This window comes from Anabrus simplex, chromosome 1 (assembly GCF_040414725.1).
Source record: "Anabrus simplex isolate iqAnaSimp1 chromosome 1, ASM4041472v1, whole genome shotgun sequence".
Lineage (NCBI taxonomy): Eukaryota > Metazoa > Arthropoda > Insecta > Orthoptera > Tettigoniidae > Anabrus > Anabrus simplex.
The window spans coordinates 1,189,825,703-1,189,850,854 of NC_090265.1; positions in this window are offsets into that span (position 1 = coordinate 1,189,825,703).

A 25,152-nucleotide genomic window follows, 5' to 3' on the forward strand; every position below is an offset into this window, starting at 1 on the left:
GTGAGGATGAGGCCCTACCTAAAATAAAGTCTAATGCTGAAAGCGGCACGAACACCCAGTCCCCGAGCCATAGGAATTAACTAATGAAAGTTAAAGTTTCTGACCGACCAGAAACCGAACTCGGAACCCCCTTGACCCCATGGACCAAAGGCCAGCATGCTAACCATTTATGCATGCAGCCGGACGATACAAAATTAAAGTAGGTATACAGTATTGCCCGCTGCAAGTTAAAAGAAACTGTCATTTGATAGTACTGCGACTTACTGTAGTTCCATTACGCGGCCAGAAGGCGGCAATTACTTGAATGAGGAATTTCATTTAGAAATATTTAAGATCAAGACAGTTAATTCACTCATTTAGTTTCAATACTTGGAGATTCACTTGAAAAAAAAAAAAGCGTATTTCTATTTTTCGTAAGAGTTCATCTATTCGCTTATTTCAATAGATCATCTACCCGACACACTTAAACCGAAAAATAGTATTCATGACGCATCCGATTATTCTGCGCAGAATAACTGAATGATATTTGAAACTCATTCGATTATTTAAATTGATTATTCAGATTATTTAAATAATCGGATGGAAGTTATTCGAGTATTAAAAGTATTCCATTACCCCATCACTAATAGGGTGGGCATTTATCCATTCAAAGAAGAACTCGCCTTGCTCGTGAGTTTTGAGACTGGCCCAGGTAGAGAAACCTGTTCTTACTAATCCTCTTGCTGGAATTCGTGAGTTTTGGGACTCGTGAGTTTTGAGACTCGTGAGTTTTGAGACGACACAATCCCTTCTGGATTTTTATAACCGGTTTCGACTGTATGAAGTAGCTCCTACAGTGTACGGGCACGATAAAAGGTAAACATGGACATGTGTGGAGGAGATTATCTTCGGCACGGAACCTGCGATAGTGGTTGGACACCCACAATACGAAGACTCTAATACGGAAAAGAAAGAATAGGGAAAATTACTCCTTGATAGTCGTCAATTTTCTGTGAGGAAAAATACAGAAAATTGTGTGGTCGTGAATTTTCATGCCATGAGGAACGCTGTCCACGTGCTATACGTTGGACCGCATAATTGTAAAATACATAGCCGTTGACCGCATACACTTTACAAGCAAGTATGCCGTAACTATTTATGAAGTTCTAGAACTTTTAAAGGACAGGTTGTACTGTATGTTAATGAGTAAGAATGAAAAACCAGAACCCCTGTCCGGAATGTAATTGGAAAACTATTTTACGGAATTTGAAACCATTTTATTGGTTTATTGGAAAGCGTTTGCTGCTTCGTATGTGAGATTAAGATATCGTAGTCATCAGTCCCGGTCATTCGACTTCCAGGTGTATCTATATGTCTATATTTAGTGTTTGTGGCGCCTGTACTTTTAATTAATTGGGAATCCGGTTCTGAAAAATGAAAAAGACCCAACTCTGTCTCATGTCAGAGGCACTCGTATAATATTTACCCCCCCCCCCCCCCGCTGAATTCCGATTGTTTCATAAAGCCTGGAAGTAAACAAAATATCGTGCAAAAAATCATTCTATATTTAAACAGCTAGAAGTCATTTTCTTCCTGTAAATGTGGCATTCTCTTGACTAGATAATACATTTGTTAGTAGTTCCCTGGATGTTGCAACTGATCTTCCTTTAGACTCCCCGACTCGTGTGTCAACACTTGTGAAATCGTGGAATGTTTTCTCTTTCCGGGGCGTTGTACCATGATCACTAACTTCGGAAAGTTTACGTATTGGGGGCAATTAAGAAGATATCTTTGTTCGTAGAAAACAAAACAGAGACCTTAAGCAACACAATATTTAAGAAGGTATGATGTCTGATACTGCCTCCAACCAAACATCAGAGAATTTCAAAATAAGAAGTGTAATTATTTTGTTTGTAAATAAATAAACTGTTTTGAGTAGGTCACATGTCACGCCGAGGATTTCAAACGCAGTATCTTCTTACATTACACAGTAATAATAACTCACAGTAATATTAACAAGAGAAAGATTTTTTTTTGTTTGTTTCAAGTTCGCCACTGTTTTACATTTAGGACTGTCGCCCACATGACACCTAGTCTTTCCTTAAATGATGTAAAAGAAGTTGGACATTTTTCAAACATCTCCCTTAATAAATATTCCTCTCTCTAATCCCTCTTCTTATAACCGAGTATTTGCCCCAATTTGTCCTCTTGAATTCCATCTTTTTTGTTTGAAGTTAGGTTACATACTCTACTGAACCGCATTTGTCCACTAATGTCATTCAGGACCATCTCTCCACTGACAGTTTGGAACTTTCCGATTTTTCGAGATGTTCGTCTCCTTTTTTTTTTTTTTCATTTGTTCGGGGCGTCGACCTAGAAAGATCTTTTGCCCCTACTTGCAACCATAATGTTATGAACCTGCGTGTATTTGGAAATTACGGAAGTTTAAACTGTTGAATGTGAGGAAAGTAACGTTAAGGACGACACAAACACCCAGTCCCCAGGCCAGGGATATTAATCATTTACAATTAAAAACCCTGACCCGGCTAGGAATCGAACCCGTGTTGCCCCCTACACCGCGTGGCCGTACGGAATGACAGTTAATTGGCTCTTCCGTGCTTTGTGCTCTCTGCAGCTTATTCATGTTCTCCACTGTCGTGGGATGTCACCTATACCCTTCTAAAGTAGATGTCGGTATTATTCCAGGCTGTGGAAACTCATTAAGTGTTAACATAAATATGGGTAAAGCAAACAGAAATGAACTAAACACCTTCACACTTTTCATCTACACTAGGTAGGCCTTTACGGCCTCTTCTAGTTCTACACCTCGTAACATAAAATAAGTAAGTGAACCTAACCATCATCACTTTACGTAGTTTTCCTCTGTTCACCTTAAGCTAATGCCAGCGGCCTGTCTTTCTCCATGACCCATACTACTGAAGTCGGCTCAGCGTTCAGCCCCGTTCTAGAAATTCAAAAATAGTGGCCAAGAGGATTCGTCGGCTGACCTCGCGTTAACTCTTAACCTGCAGGTCTTCAGACTGAGTACCGGTCACTTGATAGGCCAAGATCCGTAACGGTTGTAGCACTATCGTCTTTTGCAATTGTTTGTACCAATATTAATTCTCATAACCTTCATATGTGTTGCTTCCAGCTTATGAATATAATTTACTGACTAAATCCAGCTTTCATTCCCGTACGGTAAAGTCTCGGTCCGAAAGCAGAATGATATAAGTAGAGTGGATTTTAATATAATATTAGTATCCAAATATATATATATTGAACCCTTTAGGTCCATATTGAGGGATACCTACCTTCCTTACCTATCAGCAAAGTTCATGAGATCTGTCTCTTGGGTCGTTTCGGGTTCTTCGTCACTTGCTGAGGTAAAGGTAGGGTTCATTAATTCTAATCTATCTACTGGAATGAAAGGTCTGTTTAAAAGATTCCTATTTATTCAGGAAAATTCTGAAGCATGTCAATGGTATCATAGAAGTCAATTGTGTCCACTGGACACCACAATCATTTTTACATAAACGTCAGAACACTGGTGTGAGACTTTAACGTAACTGCCTGATGGGCATTCTTACTAGAAACCATTATCTCAATTATTAATCATTTAAGAAAGGAAAGTTTGGAAATCCTTAAATTTGGCTTCCATGTGAGACCACATGTACCATCATAGTGATTCGTTATGGTCCAGCCCTCGTAACACGAACTCTGGACTCTGGGAATAATTAAGGCTGTCCAATCGGTGTGTGCCACACAGTGGTTCTACGGCATGGACCCTTAATTGAATCGATGTGACCTGCGTCTATGTCATGGACCGACATCTACTCTTCTAAGTTACTTTAAAGTCATTGTGGATGATGACCGCAAGGAAATGATGCTACAATGGCATATGGCCCTAATCTATAGTGCTATTAAAACAATGTGCGTGTTCTGACAGTTCGCAGCACGTGGCGCCGAACAAAGGAGTGGGAGCGCTGTGTTGCCACATGATCCGGCAGGAGTTCCTACATCACAGTTAACATCTCTCGTTCTGCGCTACGCTCTTTCCCCTTCACCTTCTTCACAAGGCTCCTTTTATTTTTATTTTTATTTCCCTATTCTAATTACTGTAGCTTGAGAAATTTTTAAAGCTGCTGCTGTTCTTTCTACAACTTTGTTAACGTCTATCAGTGGGCCTCCATTTTCCCTTTCAGCCTCAAAATGTTCTCATAAGGCACATACCATATCGCGAGCTTGACCACGAATAGCGAAGCCATGCCTCCTCATTACGCTTGCCTTTTCTCGAGGTGAATACATTCTTGGTCGCCCTCGTTGTCGTTTATCGGCGCTATGAACGGGTTGCAACATTTTGAGTTCAATAAATGAGACGGTGTTAAAATTACACTATGCTACACAATACTATAATTTACACTACACTAGAATGCCAGCCTCGATAACGATACACTTTATTAACATGAACACAATGGCACTATAATATTTAGTTGATTTCAAAAAAACACTAGGCCTATACAGACAATGATATCACTCAAAGTAGGCATTGTTATATAGCCCAGCCACATGTGCTACGGTATACTATATTGGCAACGTGGAACTCGGACCGACCGCCTTACAAAGCTTTAAGACAGCGGGGGTAGGAAAAGAGAGAGCGCATGTCGAGTTGGGATTGGCTGAAACGGGAGGCGTGTACTGGTTGCCATAGTAACTGCCACCTCCTACTACCACGCTGAGAGCTGTCAGAACACGCACATTGTTTTAATAGCACTATAAGTCACTGAAGTTGATGACCCCCTGACCATCCAAGTTTCTAGGCTGAAGGCTAAACACAATTAAGTTACATCGGTTTATGACCAAAGTTCCACTTTACTATCCCCAGCACATTCACTGCTCAATCAATCAAAGTTCAATAATTACAACAATAGCAATGCTCACAAACTTTGTGGCAGTAAAATCCATTTCCTTCGGATATGTCCCCTTAATCGTTACTTTATTTTTTATATTCCCCAGAAACAAACTAAAATTTCCAGAATGCATCTCCAAGTTATTCGCTTGATTAAAGTTATTTCAAATGCGGTTTCACTGAATTTAATAATTAAATAAATTTAAATGATTTAACGAAATATTAACGAACAACAAATTTTATCTCCGCGGACTCTGGTTTCTTCACAAATTTCTACGCAGCTGTGATGTGAGTTCAATATTGCGATGTTTATCTGGCTGGAAAATAATTTTACATAATTCATGTCCAGCTATATATATCCTGTCTCGTGATATCATGCTTAAAAATCTAATCTAGTCCTAACCGTTATTAACACTTGGATATCCTAATAATCTACGTACAAACCAAACAACTCGCCATATAATTACGATGTCATATCTCGTCATTACCATTATGAATTTTGCACACCCCTCACAGACAAACCGATCATCACGACCATCGCTCTATATTTTGGACAACCCTGAATTAGGTTACTCTGTTCCTTATACTCAAAGTTCGTGATTTCAAATGTTCGTTACGTCCCCATTTACAGTATTTCACAATACTTAGATCATTACCGGCTATGAATTTCAACTAAATCCAGCATTTTAACGTTTCCCCTGGCCGAGAATTACAGTCTCAATACCAAGCCTGTCCCGTTATCATAACTGAGGCCTCTCATCCCCCCAAGCTCGCTTGGCAGTTACAGGAAACACCTGGTTTATTCACAGTTGACTGGCTTCTCAAAATGCTCCCTTTAAACTCTGCCGACATAATTAAACAAATACGATATTCTAACCAACAAAATGCACAGATTATGCTTCAAGATGCCCACACTAATTATACGCGTCGCCAATTATTACCGCTATGGATTTCTATGAATTTCTTTCCATTCTCAACATTATAAAATATTCCTCGGGCTATCATGTCCCGGCTTCAAATGACAGGACTTTAACCTGATTCGCACATCTCATCTCAACTCATATAAAACATTCCTCGGGCTTCCGTGTCCCGGCTTCAATGACAGGTCCAACCTGATTCACAAACTAACCTCTGTTTCCCAGCTCCACAATTATCATCGACAAAGAACTGGAATAAAATCCTCACTAGAAATCCCGACGTCTAATATCGCACAATGCATTAATCATGAATAACTTCGCATAAATGATATCGTATTTAATAACTTGATTTTTACGAGAAATGACTGAAACATTCTACTAGATCTTTTTCTTGTCAGTCAGACACAGTTTAAAATGGGCATTAAATAAAAACGTTTCTCTCCGTGACCAAATTCATCACCCTAGGTTCTCACCCGACAGCGCGCTTCCGCTCATTTGAAAATGAGTGACCATGGATTAATATTATTAACGTCAAATTGCAGACAGAAGAATTTTACGTCGAATGAACATCTTAATTTGACATCACAAAATATAGGCAGTACACTCACACGGATGACGATCTACATTGGACGTGATATCACTTCGGAACCCTATGCAATAACTTTTTACAACATTATACGGCACTCGCAAGACTTCAAACTTTTATCCAAGTGGAAAATAAAACAAATGACTCTTTTAGTCGTACTCTCACATTTACAAAACTTAGTAGGGGTGACCACTGCGTCGTATATCCCCATTCAAATACACTTTAAGAAATCACGAGACAAGATATAAGAGGTAGTAAGATGGAAAGTCACCTACCTCATGTCGTCACGCCAGTATTCGTCATAGGGCTCACCTGTGACCCTGGCATTTTATTTAGCCATTTTTACATTCATGGCTTTACAAACCATTTTTATATTTCTTCAGGTTTCCTGGAATAAAGCATAAAAAAAAGAAAATACCCTTCACTTGTTTGCTTGAACGCACACGATGGACTATAATTATTTCCGCACACGAATTACTTAATCACATTAGAATTTATTCAGTACTTTGACCGTCCTATCTGGTACAATTATTTCACTCAAGAAAACTATCTCCTCATGGAGTCAAGACTTAGCCGCAATGGCTAAAATCTGCAGTTGAACTCAGTCTACTTTCGTTGGTTTGATTTCGCAGAGCGGCTCAACAATTTTTCGTCCGCTTTGTATCACAAATGCCGGAGAAGGAAGCTTCGTCATGGCGTCCCTTCATATTTATAGCAGTTACCCCCTCTCTCCGGATCTCTCCCTTTGCCGCCAAGAAAATTTCTATAAATTTTCTGACTTACCTAAACTGCAATTTCAAGAGTTTTGAAAGTGACTACATGCTTGCTACATTTCTGGCGGTAGTGTTCACGGACATTTAAAAATTTTACGGGTTCGATTTGTGAGATGATTGACCCCCTTTGATAGGCACTATATTTTTTTGACTTGGCGTGGTCACGCCATGTACACGCGCTTTGAAATAGTTCATAAAAATGACTTGAGATTCTTCCGCCGTCGACACGTGTGGTTGACGTCACGTACCCCAGAGCGTGGGACCGAAGGTAATCACCCCCTCGTCACGTGTCAAATCCATGCTATCAAGAATCCAACTTTTAGTTTAATTGTTACATTATGCATAATGTTCTTAGGGCACAAAGGTCATGGGTTCAATATGTAACAAAAATCGTTAAAATATATACCGATATGGTAATGTAAATATCAAAATCAACTACATATGTCAAAATGCATTACTGTAATGTTCATAAAATTATAAGCTGTTTAGCTTTATTTTTAAAATCTTGGCCTGTTACGTCAAATTTCCTGCCCAGTATGCAACGAGATGCATTTCTAAATGATGCAGTGTGAAAGTCTGTCGGCGATCATAGAGGATATTCTTTTTGTATGCAGAAAATTATCTCTTTACGTCACACGAAGCAACAGGTGGAAGTGGTTGTGAGAAATATCTTCAAGGCGGTTCCATATTTCACTGCTGAGAATCTGGTTTACTGTCGTTAAGTTGTTGTAGCCGAAATTTCCTTCGTGCCGCGGATCAAATATTCTTCGAACTTTTCTCCTACATCTCCTCGCACAGCATGTAACCTCTCGTTTGCGTCCTCTGTGATATTCATGGATTCCAGTTGGGGACGCTCAGCACTTTCTCGTTTTTTAAATGCTTTTAGTAATCGAGCCGAAATTTCTGTCTGTATATGTCATAAATCACAGAACAGTTTCGAATTGATTATGAGCATTTCCAACTGATACAACTGGTCAATAAATTTCCAATTTCTTTGCAATCATTTAAGAAAAGGCTAGGAAAACAACAGATAGGGAATCTGGCACCTGGGCGACTACCCTAAATGCAGATCAGTAGTGATTGATTGATTGATTGATTGATTGATTGATTGATTGATCGATTGATCGATTGATTGATTGATTGATTGATTGATTGATTGATTGATTGATTGATTGATTGATTGATTGATTGATTGATTGATTGATTGATTGATTGATTGATTGATTGATTGATTGATTGATTCTGGTGGAAATGTATCAGCAGCAGATTTAACAGCCTGGAAATATTCAACATAAAAATGAACTGCCTATATCCAAGTATCCCATCGAGTTAGCACCAGTGTTGCCAACTTATATTTTCAAGATCCGCTAAATACTACTAAAAATCCGCTAAAATTCCGCCAAGAAATCCGATCTCAAATAATAATAATAATGATAATAATAATAATAATAATAATAATAATAATAATAATAATAATAATAATAATAATAATAATAATAATAATAATAATAATAATAATAATAATAATAATAATTTCAGATGTCATTCGAAAGCGAAGAGTTAAATTTTTTGGACATATTTCAAGAATGCATGATGACAGACTTGCTAAGAAAATCTTTAACCACTTCAATAAGCCCAATAGGAAAGGCAACTCTTATGAAAAATGGTTTGTTAACACGAAGAAAGATTTGCAAGAAATGAACATCAAACATCAAGACATCCGCAATAGAACCACCTTCAGAAAAAAGTTACACACATTTAAGGGTTTCCTAGAGCCAGAAACAGCGACCAAGAAGAAACAACAATAGACGGCTGAAAGGAAAGAAGCAGCAAGCAGGAGGATGAAGGAGTACTGGCACCAAAGAAAATTTAAATCAAGAGGAGTTATTTACGTGGTCCACAGCTGGCCAAAATCGATATAATAATAATAATAATAATAATAATAATAATAATAATAATAATAATAATAATAATAATAATAATAATAATAATAATAATAATAATAAAGTAAAAGTCTGCACTCACCTGATCTGTGAGTTCCACTGGGATTAACCCCCTGCCTGCGAGTCGGCGAGCTAAAACTTGTAGGCGTTTTAATGCCGGGTACAAACTAGGTGAATCCCCTACCTCAAGGGCCACACACAGAACAGGCCAGTTCATTAAACGGTCTTCTTTTATAGTATAAATGTAAATGCTACTCTCTCACATTTACATTATCTGTCGTCATTCGTCACCTAAGAGATAAGTACCCTTTCCCCACGCATTACAAATGTATGATACCACGATCTCATAACATCAAATCAAATAACATGTTTTCCTCATGTGACTGCTAGCTCCTGACAAGAAATACGGAATAGCTCAGAGACAGACTGGAGTACAAATTAAAAAAAGTAAAATGGATAAAACGTTAAATTCCGCTATAATAAATCTAGAATTTCGCCAAAAATCCGCTGTCCGCTAAATGGTATATTTCTCCGCCGACAGTCTAATTCCGCCAAATTTAGCGGAAAATCCGCTAAGTTGGCAACACTGGTTAGCACAGGTTCTGGAGGAAGTAGCACGTCTAGCAATTACTCTCTGCAAACTCATGGCGCCTTCCTGGACACTTATTAATGTAGAATAGGTCTATAGTTCCGAAACCGTACTTGGGTCGGTGAACATTACACAGACATGGAAGTTTTAAAATCTGAATAATTTAGAGAACATGTGCGGCGACGATATTTTTCAGAAGACTAATGTATCTATCAGCGCGAAAGTGACCTCGGTCTGACGTCTTCCGGTGATGCAATAGCGCTGCCATTTTGAGGTACTAACATCGCCGTACCACGCAGCTAGCAGTTAGTGTAGCCGAGGTTTCCGGTGTGGTAGCACGTCCTTTGAGGTGTCGTTTGATTCCTTTCCATGTGTTTTATACGTATGGGGCAAAAATAATCAAATAGTAAGCATTTAAGAAAATTGTAGTAAAATATAGACATATATACATATTTTATAATTGGATTTACGTCACACCGACAGAGATATGTCTTATCGCGACGGCAGAACAGGAAAGGGCTAGCAGTGGAAAGAAAGCGGCCGTGGCCGTTGTGTAGAAATGGGAAAGCACAGAAAACCATCTTCAGGGCTGCTGACAGTAGGATTCGAACCCACCATCTCCCGAATGCAAGCTCACAGCCACGCATCCATAACCACGCGGCCAACTCACTCGGTGCATTCCAGAGAATGGAGTAACTTGGAAGAATTCTAGGAAGTCCAAAATCACCAATATCGATGAAATGAAATGGCGTATGGCTTTTAGTGCCGGGAGTGTCCGAGGACAAGTTCGGCTCGCCACATGCAGGTCTTCTGATTTGACTCCCGTAGGCGACCTGCGCATCGTGATGAGGATGAAATGATGATGAAGACGACACATACACCCAGCCCCCGTGCTAGCGAAATTAACCAATTAAGGTTAAAATTCCCGACCCTGTCGGGAATCGAACCCGGCACCCCTGTGACCAAAGACCAGCACGCTAACCATTTAGCCATGGAGCCGGACACCAATATCGATGGTCATGTAGTTTAACGGGGGTGTTTCGAAGTTAAGGTGGCCGACGGCCCTGGATCGGTTCCGCCGTTCCGGAGCCTGAGCTGAGGACATCTACTGCCCCAGTGGAGGGAAATAATTTGGAAATCGTCATCCTGAAGGTGTGTAGACTGGTTTAGAATGAAGGAAAAAAGTAAAATTTCAAAAACCATTCTGACCAAAAACTTTATTTTGTCAATACCTATCACGAAATACGTATTCGACGTCGAAACTAGCGGCCTTGACCCCGACACAGCCGCATTCTTTTTTAAATTAAAAAAAAACAAGTTGGCTGACCTCAGGTGACCTGTTCTGCAAAATGCTGGAAAGCTGGACCTTAAAAGTGAAGTGAACGAAGTGTTCATAGAACACGTCAATTGCGGTAGCAACTTTTAGCATGTACGCTGCACTGTTTTGTGCACAGTAGAACTATTTCTTCCTGTACACCTCCCGACCAGAACACTTTCAGACCATCGTTCACAAATCGAAGAATGGTGTGTAATGATTCGTGCGTTCGTGTAATCTGTTCGCACCGAGACACGATTTACAAAGCCAGATCAAGAAATTCCCGGACTTGCTCTGTAATGTGCCAACAGATGGCAGCGCTAACAGCTATACTAGCCATCAAGGCAGTGTGTCGGGGAACATTGCTATGACAACATCGTGAGTTGTTATAGTGGTGTTTCTGTCAACACGAGTGTGTGCTAGTCTGCGATTACATCATGGACAGAAAAGTGGAACAACCAGCCAACGTCAAATTTGCGTTAAACTGGGGAAACCTTCCACAGAGACATTGAACATGCTTCGGCAGATATACGGCAATAAGGCAATGAATCGTACGTAATGTTTCGAGTGGCACAGGCGCTTCGCAGGTGGGAGGACGTCCTTTGAAGACAAGGAGCGATCTCGGGGACCTTCCGCGAGCATCATCCCCGAAAATGCGGACAAATTCGGGAAGATTCGCGTGAGGATTGTCGGAGGACGATAAACGATACTGCGGGCATTGTTCCCGTGTCATACGGTTCAGTGCAGGTAATCCTAACGTCGGAATTGTACATGCGTTGTGTCGCTTCCAAGATTGTCCCCCTATTGCTAATCCCTGAGCAGAAGGAACATCGCGTCGCAGTGTTCCAAGATCTCCATGAGTGTACCGCTGGTGATCCATTCTTCACTTTCACGATCATCACCCGTGGTACGTCTTGGGTCTACGGATAAGACTCCGAGACAAAGCTCAACGAACTGTGCTTACTGAATCATGTTCAATGTATCTGTGACCAAATTGCCCACAAAATTCCACATTAGTTCACTGTTAGCTTCGCAGACTACCACCATTCACGTGTTAACAAAACCACCATTATAACAACTCCTGATGTTAACACAGCGATGCCTTCTAGCACACTTGCCGAGTGGGGATCACAAGAGCTGCTAGCGCAACCCTGTGCTGCCATCTGTTGCCACGATATAGAGCTAGTTCCTACACGTTTTGATCCTACCTTGTAGATGGAGCGTCCGCACGTTACTTCCCGACAGTTGTTGTTGTTATTATTATTATTATTATTATTATTGTTACCGTGTTTTAGTGGTAGGTAGAGGTGAAAGAAGGTGCGGGCGTGAACGGGTCTCAAACTACGGAATCAAAGTTAATGTAAAATTTAACAAGGTTATATTTTCTTTTCAAAAACAAAGAAATAACAAGCATGGCAGGTACAAAGTAGCAAATCAAAAGGGTAGTTACAATATTTACAAGATTTGGGCTTCGCGCCCTGACTTTACACTGCTTGGGCAATCAGCTCAGTTTTACCCCAAACACAAGTTTCAACAGAGGGGCAGAAAACCCCATTCATGCCTAGGAGCCCTTGCTCCAAATTACACTGAAAAGCCTCCTCGAAGGATACAACACTCAATTTTCAAAAGAGCCACTCGCTCTCAAATGTAAGCCTCTCCCAGGCCACACCAAACTCCACCTTCAAGTTGTCCTCACTGGACATAGACACAGGGGTAAAATACCCAACCTACTGAGGTCTATTAAATGAAAAGGGGCAATTACATGACCTCTAAAATAACAATTTGAGAGGAGGCGATCTTGCACTCCTAATACACTTGTTTTTAAAACCTAATCTGGCTCTAGGCCACTAATGCAAGGGCTAATCCCATACTACAGAGGTGACTTTAGAAAAGAGCAGTTGGTTTTACATTAACGAAGAATAGGTTGAGAAAATAAGTTCACCTCAAAACAATGTGAGTGGGAGCTCGAGAGGGTTAGCACTCTCTATCCCAATATGCCGCTTAAAAGAGAATAGATGAAAAGATAGGTTACATTTTAGGAAAAGGTTACATGGTGGAAACGCTTCGAACCCGCTCCGAGAGTTAAACTGCCAACCTAGCAAGAAAAGAAGTTATTAAGAGGCCATTACCTGGTGTTGAACAGCTGGAGAAGAAAGAGGCGCTTCCCGCCCCCTGCTATGTACTTTACACACTGAAAGATGGAACAGAAGTGGCCCGGAGACCCAAAAATCAGCAGTTTATATCCTCTCGCAGAGGGGAATGAAAACACCCTCCCGCAAATTCTTTATTGGCTAGGGTACAGAAACATATCCAAGTTGGGGGAAGATACATCGGATTGGTCGGAAATAACTCAAAGAAATTCGGGGTTGGATAAATCTAAAACAAGGGGAAAAAGAGGGGTATATAGCCAACTTAAACAATAACAGAAAGAAATTTAGCAAAGAACAAACATTTGAAATAAAAATTTCTCCAACAAAATAGTTCTTTGACTCCGCACTAGGTTGCACTATTGGTGATCTTCAGTAGTGTCCTCTAGAAGAGAAAGTTCACACTTCTTACTTCAAGCGAAACAAAAACACATCAAAAATGACACAGTTCAAAAACTCAAAGTTTTCCATGTGGTGACATCTTCAGAGAAGGTAGAGAACCAGTAGCGTAGATAAAGTTCAGACTTCCTCCAACAGAGGAGTTTCAACAGGCGCACATTTTAAATTAGCGGAGTGGAGGTGTACCGCCCGGTACAATTATTATTATTATTATTATTATTATTATTATTATTATTATTATTATTATTATTATTATTATTATTATTATTATTATTATTATTATTATTATTTTACATTACGGCAGAATATGTCGGTTATTTCATCTACAGAAACTCAGATATAAAAACTAGCTGTTTCTGAACTAATAGTATCCATAGCTTCGGCATGCCAAACTCAGAGGAATCATTTGAAAGAGTGGAGTTGTTAGGAGCTCGACGGCCGCAATGCACCTGCAATTTCTTCCAAAGGATGTTTGTTGTCGTCATTACTTGGCTCATAGTTTTTAAAAACTCTCTCACTGCTGAGACATGCTGCATTTGCGTCGTGAGAACTTGCTTTTGTTTATTTTCGGCTTGAAGCCCGCTTCGGACATGTTCTAAATGACATTTTAAAGAAATCCAATTTTTGAATCACACACTTGGTACAGCAATATTTTACCATCTGTGTAAATGCTTCATCGATAGTGATCCGTGACAGCAATTTTACGGATAAAAGTGATGCAGCCAGAGGCATTTCCGACTTTTTTAACGCTGTATACTGTGGATCACACATTTGCGTTGTTCAATTACAGTACCGTACTAAGGAAGTTGAACAAACTGAACACGCTATAGTCGTCCAAGAATTTATCCTAGGAAGAGCTGATATTGTAGGTAAACAGCTTTCGCCGTACCGCAAGACTCGTAATATGGGTTGTTATCGCCACGGCTTATCGCTCGGTGCGTTCTCCGAGACAACGGTTAATGACCTGTCAGTCATGTAAGCAAGTTCCCTGTTAAGAACACAAGGCGGGAAAATAGTGTAAAGTCTTCATGGATGAAGAAATTTTACCTGTTTCAATATTTTAGAACGGGCGAGTTGGCCGTGCGGTGAGGGGCGCGCAGCTGTGAGCTTGCATCCGGGAGATAGTGGGTTCGAACCCCACTGTCGGAAGCCCTGAAGATGGTTTTCCTTGTTTCCCATTTTCACACCTGGCAAATGCTGGGCTGTACCTTGATTAAGACCACGGCCGCGTCCTTCCCACTCCTAGCCCTTTCCTATCCAATCCTCGCCATAAGACCTATCTGTGACGGTGCGACGTAAAGCAAGCGAAATCAATATTTTAGTGAACTTATGTGTGGAGACATTTGAAAAATATATAATATCCAAAGTAGTATGTAGTAATGTGTAAAATAGGGAAATATATGTTTAAAAAACTTGAATATAAGAACTCTCTTGGTGTAAATCGTCAATATTTATGCTTTTCATGAACCTAAATATGAAAGGAAAAATGTAACTACAACTGAATCCACCCTTTAGATATACAGTAGGTAGGCAAGCCTAATTTCATCCGAAAACTCACTACCTTCTGACTCTTGTTGTTCCCAACTGTGACCTCACTGCATTAGCTACCGAGCAAGTTGGCTATACTTGCATTCGGGTGATAGATGAGTTCGAATCCCTGTGTTGGCAGCTCTGAAGATCGTTTTCCGTGGTTTTCATTTTTCATACTAGGCAAATGCTGAGGCTGTTCTTTAATTTAGCCTTTATTCCCAGTCCGAGCCCTTTCCTATCCCTTCGGCGCCATAAGACCTGCCTGTGTACGTAAAAAGACAAACAACAACAACAACAACAACAACGAAGAGCATTAACTAAGTTACGCATTGATTTGATGTAACTTACTGTAGAACAGTCTGTCTTTACTTATCGTATTGTATATTTGTCTCAATATTTCATGAATTGAAAGAACACAAAATACTAGAACTGAGGGAATGCGTAGAACTGCTAATTGACTGGAAGGTGCTATAGAGCAGGAGTGATCGTCCAGCCTAGCCCTGAGGGGATTCACTTAATTGGATTACGTCTAATCCAGATTACGTAGACGCATCAAATATGATTGGACGGTTAGTTAATTTCACAAAAGGTCAGTTTAAATTCAATTTCTAGGAACGCATTAAAGAGAGTTGTAGCACTGGGTTTCATGGAAATCTAACCTATGAACTGATATTACTGACCCTCAGAAAAACCTGGCGAGTTGCAGCTGTGAGCTTGTATTCGGGAAATAATGGGTTCGAATCCTAACCTCGACAGCCCTGAAGATGGTTTTATGTGGTTTGCCATTTTCACACCAGACAAATGCTAGGGCTGTACCTTAATTAAGGCCACGGCCTTCCGTCGCCGAAAACCTTCGACGTGGTAGTACGATGTTAAATATGTAGCAAGGGGGAAAAAAAAAAAGAAACGAAAGTAGAGACTCAAGAAATAGAAATGGCACTGTAACGTCTCTTAGTTCTGAACATAACAGTTGAAGAGATGTGTAAAATGTATGAATACATCTACTAGGTATGTCACTCAAAATAAGAATGAGCTCATGGTATTGTGCAAGTTCTTCACAGGCACACCTTTCTCAGTAACAACTGAACCTACAGTACAATCTTTGTTGGTGATATCCACAGGGTTTGCATCTATGTGGGAGGTGAATTATATTGTGATAATAGTTAAAATTATGCCTGATGAAATATTAAATACGAGGAACGTACAATGCCATGTGCTAATTTGTTTGAGTAATTTTACGTATCCAAGCAAGTTTGTAGTTTTACGTGATTAATGATATCCCCATCATAGCAATGCAACTCCAATTTTACATGGAATTCGAACTACATGGACGTGATTTTTTATTTGGAAAATGTAATATCCACTGGCCGGGTTTTCAACTACGGCCGCCCTGGTGAGAAGCCAGTGGCGACCCCTCTCAACTGTCATGCTCCTCAAAAACGCACGCTTTACAATTTAAAGACTACTGCTATGTTTCGTATCACAACTTGGATAATTTCTTTGCTTTTAACACGATAATACGAGCTGTCCTTCGATGTCGACTCTTCTGTCGTTGCGAAGCAGAATTCGCCAAGCGTTGGATTGTTCACCCACTAATAGGGAACGTGAGCTGGGTTTAGACCGTCATGAGACAGGTTAGTTGCGATAATAAACCTGCTCAGTACGAGAGGAACAGGAGGTTCGGACATTTAGTTTACGCACTCGGTCGGTGGTGCGAAGCTACCATCCGTGTGAATAAGCCTGCACGCCTCTAAGGCCTAATCCCTTCTAGCCAATGTTGGCAACGATATCTCTCGGGAGTCCCGTGATTCGAGGCATTTATTCGGGGCGTCGGCCTGAGAAGATCTTTTGCCCCTACTTTGCACCATACGTTGTGAACCTGCGTGTATTTTGGAAATGGCGGAAGTGTACAGTGTTGAGTGTGAGGAAAGGAATATTAAGGACGACACAAACATCCAGTCCCCAAGACAGGGATATTAATCATTTACAATTAAAAACCCCTGACCCGGCCGGAAATCGAACCCGCGGCCGCCGGGTGACAGGCGGACACGTTATCTCCTACACCGTAGGCCGGACTCCGAACGACTTTACTAGGCGCGTTTCGTCAGTGGGGTGCACCGTGCAGACCCAGTGACTTTGCCGAATGGAGCGACTCAGGCGGTCAAGTCCGGATTTATCCCTTCCGTCCGCCTGCTCCTAGCGGTCTATCATGGGTATACCTCTCTTCGATGTCCGGACTCGGAATAAGGACGAGGTGACTGCCGAAGTGAAAGGACGTACGTGCCTCTCGCTGCGCTCTCTCTCTCCTTGCCAGGCGCTCAGTACTTCTAGTGCTAACCAGGCAGCTGTACTTATTAGTACGACTTCGGAAGAGCATTTGTCTGAGCTGAGCACTTCTCAGTGCTCGCTCTTTCTCTTTCAGAGTTTGTTACAGGAGGACCAGGATGGACAACCAGGCGGATACGATGACGACCCAGGAACGGGCGGTGGCGATCGGGCACTTGCTCCGAGATCTCTTCACCGGCATGACACCGACACCGGAGGGCAACACGGAACCGCAGACGCTGGAACCTGTGCCGGAGACCCCGGCACCCGAGCCGGAGCTGCCGCAGGAGGACCCGGAGATCGAGGTGGAGACGGAGCCGTACAGGGACGGGTGTGACCTCCCTAACGGCTTCTTCTTCTCCGAAGGCTACACCGACCCGGCGCACGAAGCGCTGCTCGTGTACTACAGGTCGGGGCGCCCTGTAACTTCTGAACGGGGCCTCGTCCTGGACAGAATGCGGCGCCCTCGCCGAGGAGGCAGGATCATCTCGACAACCATGGCCGTCGAGAGCTTCCTACCAGGAGGCCTCATCATCAGGCATCACGACCAGGAGCGGATGCGCGACGCAGAGAGGGAGCTTTCTTCTCTGTTCCAGGTCATCCGTCTACCAGGGAGGGACGGAGTGCCAGGGATGAACACCGGCGCAGTCAAGGCCGCGACGGAGACCAGTTAGACGCCGAGGAGGCTAAGGAATAGGGCGGTTAATACCGACCTAGTCCTGGCCACCCAGCCGGCGACCAGCGACGCCACCACGGAGGTGGGGCATGACGCCCCCTGGCGCCGCGACGGTGCGACTTCTGTGGAGGAGGACGCCCCCTGGCGTTCTGAGGCTGCTGTCCAGGCCCAGCCTGCCAGCACGTCTATCGAGCTGCAGACCTCGATGTGCGCCCCACAGGACAGGGAACGCCGTCAAGCGTTAGCACCGATCGACGCCGCCGCCGCCAGCCAGGAGAAGGAAGAAGACGGCGACGCAGCGGAGCCATCAGCCACCCTGGGGTCACCAGGCCGGGAGGAGCGTCACCAGGACGAGGCCTCTTCCCCTGCCGAGAAGACACGCCCGGGAAGAAGAAGAAGACGACGCCGGACCACGAAGCAGAAGGCGACGCCGGCCCACCAGGAGAGGGCCGCCCAGCCACAACCCAAGACTGCTCCCAGAACAGCAGTCAACCGAGGAGCCAATCAGGAGAGGACATCAGCGGGTAGCGGTCGCAGCAGTCAGGTGAGAGTGAAACGTCCCCCTCAGCAGCTTTTGCAGTGTTTCCGCTGTCTGAGGTGGGGCCACCGTCAGGTTAGCTGTGGACTCCAAGTGAAGTGCAACCGCTGTGGTGGTGATCACCACTACACGGCCTGCGCAACACTTAAGGAGGCGCCGGTGTGCGCCAACTGCGCGGGGGCCCACCCGGCTTCCCACCGCAGTTGCCCAGTCTACAGGGCCATGGCGCGGGCAGAGAGGAGGGAGGCCCGGCGCCATGACCCAGCCCCTTCCAGGAGGCCCCCGCCTCGGCGGGCTTGGCCTCATTCTCCGGGATCGGAGACTGGGTACGAGGTACCCCAAGGAGGTGGAGCCGTGCGACAGGCCCTAGTGGTACTCGACGCATGGCTCCGCAGCCGGCAAGGACCGCGCTAGTCCCAGCAGTGCCCAGACGGACTGATCCCCAGGCGATGGAATGGCGAGGAATTGGTTTATGTTTTGTGCATGTTACCTGTTCCTAACCAACACAACCTCTGGTCTTTTTCCAGCCCACATCCTTGCATGTGCTATCAAAAGATGTCAGGTTTTACATGTAGGCTCTTTCTTCTTTCTGCCTATGTGGTTTTTCCCTGACCCTTCAATACTATACCTTAACACTATCCAACCAATACAAACTTTGCCGTGGTAGCGAGTCTGACTCGGAAACCGGCAGATACTCCTTGTATCACTTCCCACTCCTCCCTGCTATCTCTTTCTTCTTCTTAGAAATAATAGCATGTCGGAGGCCATGTAGATTGAGTCGCTGGTCACGCGGGGGGAGCGGGCTTCGGGGGCCCCCCCGAAAAAATTTTTTTAAAAAAAGACTCGGAATATTCTGTAGACGACTGGGGTACCAGGCGGGTTGTCGTAAACGGTAGAGCACTCCTGCTCCTAGCGGTCTATCATGGGTATACCTCTCTTCGATGTCCGGACACGGAATCTTCTGTAGACGACAGGGGTACCAGGCGGGTTGTTGTAAACGGTAGAGTACGCCTGCTCCTAGCGGTCTATCATGGGTATACCTCTCTTCGATGTCCGGACACGGAATCTTCTGTAGACGACTGGGATACCAGGCGGGTTGTTGTAAACGGTAGAGCAGTCGCTACGCTGCGATCTGTTGAGACTTAGCCCTAGCTTGGGGGATTCGTCTGGTCTGATGAGGACCCCCAACATAGGGCCGTACTGTCTTAAGGAGTAGAAGTTCCCCAAAAGCCTCACGGCGCCTCAACGGGTGACCGAGGCGGGAGGCCGAACAAAAATTAAGGCAGTAATTGAGTAAAATGTACGCGACTTAAGAGCAACACACGCGCACCCAGAGAGAATCAACCTTAAAGTGAAATGAAGATGGTTATAAGGGTATTTAGGGGTTGTAGTAAGGCTGTAAAGGAGAGGGCATATGTCTCTCGTAAGACGCCAACTAGAGTATGGTTCCAGTGTATGGGACCCTCACCAGGATTACTTGATTCAAGAACTGGAAAAAATCCTAAGAAAAGCAGCTCGATTTGTTCTGGGTGATTTCCGACAAAAGAGTAGCGTTACAGAAATGTTGCAAAGTTTGGGCTGGGAAGAATTGAGAGAAAGAAGAAGAGCTGCTCGACTAAGTGGTATGTTCCGAGCTGTCAGCGGAGAGATGGCGTGGAATGACATTAGTAGACGAATAAGTTTGAGTTTCGTTTATAAAAGTAGGAAAGATCGCAATATGAAGATAAAGTTGGAATTCAAGAGGAAAAAACTGGGGCAAATATTCATTTATAGGAAGGGGAGTTAGGGATTGGAATAACTTACCAAGGGAGACGTTCAATAAGTTTCCAATTTCTTTGCAATTATGTAAGGAAAGGCTAGGAAAACAACAGATAGGGAATCTGCCACCTCGGCGACTGCCCTAAATGCAGATCAGTAGTGATTGATTGATTGATTGATTGATTGATTGATTGATTGATTGATTGATTGATTGATTGATTGATTGATTGATTGATTGATTGATTGATTGATTGATTGATTGAGCATATATGAATCTGAGGAGGTCAGAGGGTAACTATGTCTTAACATCACAGCGTGATTTTCAAAGTGTTTCGGGAAAATGTATACACGTAAGCGCGTGCGGTTGTCGATCGAAGCTGTAAATTAGAACAAAGCGGCATAATGAAGAATCCCAAACAGTGGCGTATACTGAGGGCTACCAGGGCTATCCATGAAGCCCTAACCTCAAATGAGAACGATGGAAATCTAGAGCACATTATGATGTGAGCATCTGACACATTGCTCAATTTGTAAAACTTGAACGCTATGAGATAAAACGTCGCTCGTATTTCTGAGTGCAAGGCATCGGAGAGAGATATTGCAGCCCAGGCTCTGCGTCCATCTCCCCTCGCCTCACCCCGCACGGCTTGCTGCTGAATGTACGATTGATGCGGGGACCGGGGGATAGATGTGCTAGGCTTCGGTCCGTCAGATCGCCACTGCTAACGAAGGAGAGATAGCTGAAAGACTCGAAGTTCTCCGGAAGTTTCCGAATTGATACATGCGTTCCTCATCGTATATACTTCCTCACCTCATACTAATGATTTAATTATACAGATAACGGAGTGCTGGTATTTCACTCCCTTTTGCTTCTACATCCCTGAAAAAAGACACTGCAGGCTACTGTTATAGGAGTAATATAGTTTTCTATTTATAGGTTGATCTGCTAAAATGAAATGCAATCTTTCAGGTTTAGTGTTCTCTTTGCTTGATTGGAATCGAACCTATGATCGTGGGTCGGACACTACCACTGATCTTCCAAGGAAGCTAATAAACCAGTGAACGACGGGTACGACTGCTGGTAATGCCGTGAAATTCAAACTTTTAATAATAATAATAATAATAATAATAATAATAATAATAATAATAATAATAATAATAATAATAATGGTGCATGGCATCTTATAGGCGTGGTGGTGGCCTAATGAGGATGAAATGAATGGCGAAGACGTGATAAATACCCAGTCCCCAAGCCATGGTAATTAAGAGTACGAGGGGATTGATTCTGAGAATTGAACCGGGCCCATCGGACCAAAGACAAGCATTCTACCCATTTTGACACAAAGCCGGACATTAATTTGTTAAACCTTAGGCTGCCGGGCTGAGTGGCTCAGACGGTTGTGGCACTGGCCTTCTGACCCCAACTTGGCAGGTTCGATCATGGCTCAGTCCAGTGGTTTATGAAGGTGCTCAAATACGTCAGCCTCGTGTCGGTAGATTTACTGGCACGTAAAAGAACTCCTGAGGGACTAAATTCTCGCACCTTAGGCTACCGTCTCCAATGATCAGGTGTTGATTATTGACAGTAGCAGAGGCCAGGGCAGTAGCTTGTGAAATAGCACTGACAATACAGCAGGCTACTCTGTTGGCTATTGGCTGCAGCTCAGAACGCTTAAGGGTTGACATTCACTAAACAAACTACGAAAAATCGGTAACCTAAGTCTATTGTTAGCCTACGTCTTGTTCCTAACATACGCCACTGATCTGAATATGAAATACTTCAACTAATTCTTCAAGTCAAGTTGCATGGCAAAGGAAGTGCGAGAAGAAGAGAAACGTCTTCGTTCAAAAATATACAAGATTGTACATCAATAAAAACGGCTGGTGAATTCCTCCATGAAGCCTCTGATCGAGTCAATTCCAACACATATTCGCTAACATCCAGTAGGCTAGTGGAGAAGCAATGGAAGAAGAAGAAGAAGAAGAAGTAATAGCAAAATGTCTGCTACTGAAATATCTATGGAAGTACATTAGCCGAGCGAGTTCGTCTTTGACTTCTCTCCAAGTGGGTTGGGGCTCGAATTCTGACGAAAGCGAGTGCAATTTTTTGAAATGAACAATCGTATCTCTGCTGTTCAGGTTACACAGAAAATAATGGATCTGGTGGCAAATGTTGACAAGCTTAGTAACCATGTAAAACTGGTGACGAACTTTTCCTCCACCATTATTATCAACATTTAAACGGCTTATTGCTACATCTTGACTAACCACTGTTAAGTTCAGCTGCAGTAGTCTTCACCCTTATCCCGGATAACAGAAAACTATCTATACATCGTATAATATTTACACTCGCTACCACGATCAGTACTATAAACTTCACACTAATACAGGCCATCGTTCATAAAACTCACCTCCAGAGAGTGTGATCGTGGCTGCCGCAAGTCCCGTGTAAGAAACCACCCTTGCCTTCTCTCCAGAGAGTCAACATAAACACAGGCTAAACATATGCGCATAGCCCTAATCGCTTTTCAGAAAACATCCATCGTCTCGTGGAATCACTCTACTATCAGGAAAAAGTATTACAAAAATGTTATCATTCGCTGCATCATGGAATGGTAATATAGCGAGGTCTATAAAATAAAAAGCTCAAATTAATACATTCGTTGACTCATGACAAGAATAAATGTAATGTAACAAAAACACAAATGGATAGCAAATAATGTTTAATATACTATTTAACAGTAGTTTTTATCGACAAGAAGGCATTTATACTCGATCCGACAATCCGATTCAAGACAAAAAGCGAACAATCCGACGAAGATGACGCGGAATGGAAAACGATACAATACTCGTATACCCCTACTGTTCCATACTACCTAGAGAAATACAACTTAGCAGAAATATAATGCTTGGTGCGAGGGGAACAATTCCCAAGAAATTGGTCAATACTATAAGACGTTGAAAGGTAAGGACGAAACAGTCATCAGAAGAAGAATACGCACTGTTAAGGGATCAGTAGCGTAGCCAGGATGGTTACAAAATGATGATGGAACATAATGAAGGTGCGTGTGGTGCGAGCATGCACGAGTGTCATAAGGTCGCTGATACAGTAAATTATATTTATTCAGATTGCAGTACCGATACATTGCAAAACTGTTACTGTAAAGTAGAATTCTAACCCCCAGTAATGCACCCCCCCCCCCTCGGCTACGCCTGTAAGGGATACATATCGATCTCAAGACATTACCTATATATCCCTTTCGCATAGTGCCCTGACGACCTCATGAATGTAAGGTACCGTTACTCTCTGTAAAATATATAAATATGCCTATGTAAATGTCTCTAGATGTAGTTCTTTTTTTGCTATTTGTTTTACGTCGCATCGACAGAGATAGGTCTTATGGCGACGATGGGATAGGAGAGGTATATGCATGGGAAGGAAGCGGCCTGGTGTGAAAATGGGAAACCACGGAAATCCATCTTCAGGGCTGCCGACAGTGGGGTTCGAACCCACTATCTCCCGATTACTGGATACTGGCCGCAGTTAAGCGACTGCAGCTATCGAGCTCGGTAGATGTACAGTAGTTTAATCATGACAATATTGTTTAAGGAGATTCATTTTTATTTTATTAATTAATTTATTTATTTAAGGTGGTGTAAATATGTGTATATAAATGTCTGTAGATTAATTTAAATATGTTTCTTATTTTAGGAAATTAGTGTTGTTTATTTAAGATGTATGTGTTGTATATACTGTTTTATTGAATCATCTATAATTGGGCAAATAACCTGTTGATGATAAATAAATCTATCTATAGTTTTTCTGCATGTACACAATTCACCTTATCTGATTTCACCTGCACCACCGCCTGAAGATTTCCTTATGTCTGATTTATTTTTCTTTGTATCTGTTCAACAAACATGCATTTGTAATAATTATTTGGGGGTATTAGGTCGTGTAATATAATCAACTGACGCGTTTCGATCCTCGTCTTCAGAGTAGTAATAAAGCATAATGGCAACTGTCACTCCATAGTAACCAGACTCAAGATAGAGAGACCCTGTTAGAAATATAGTTCATTCCAGGGCCTCCAGAGTCACGGAGAAAGATGTTGACGAGTTAACTATGAGGGTAGCTATGATCTACTCAGTATATAGCCGTCACCTTTATTCAAATTATTCGGGCGATTAGCAATTTCTATTGCCACACGAATGATTTTAGGAATAAAATGTTTCTCTTTATAAATGACAGAATATTTCTGTGATACTCCATGTCATTCTTGGCAGACTCACGGGCATGGGGAAGAATAGCTTCCTGGAGAGACTAATAACGCGCAAGAAGATCTGAGCCACTCGCGAGGAATAATAAAATGCAACTAGGACTGTATTTGCGCTTGAGCCGTTGTAGCTTAATAAGTCCGCACTTTTGTATTTACTGTAACGATTTTTTCATTAGGTCGTTATTAATTTAAATATGAAATATAAGATGGTCGTTTTTAACAGAAGCGAAAATGTTCTCGTGAACAAGAGATCATTCTTTGCTCTCATCATCAACTGATCCCAAGTGCAACTAATTTGTACATTTTCTGACGAGGCAGTTTGCATTTCATCGTCATCTTTCGCATCTCACCATGTCTCAAGCCCTCTGGGATGCAGAGTTGTTAACATTTCTTGCGTTAAATCCCTGTTTCTCAACTTTAGACAGATGTAGACCGTATGAGTGGTACGAAAGCCAGGTCAAGAGGACGATCCCACGTGCAGCCTTTCT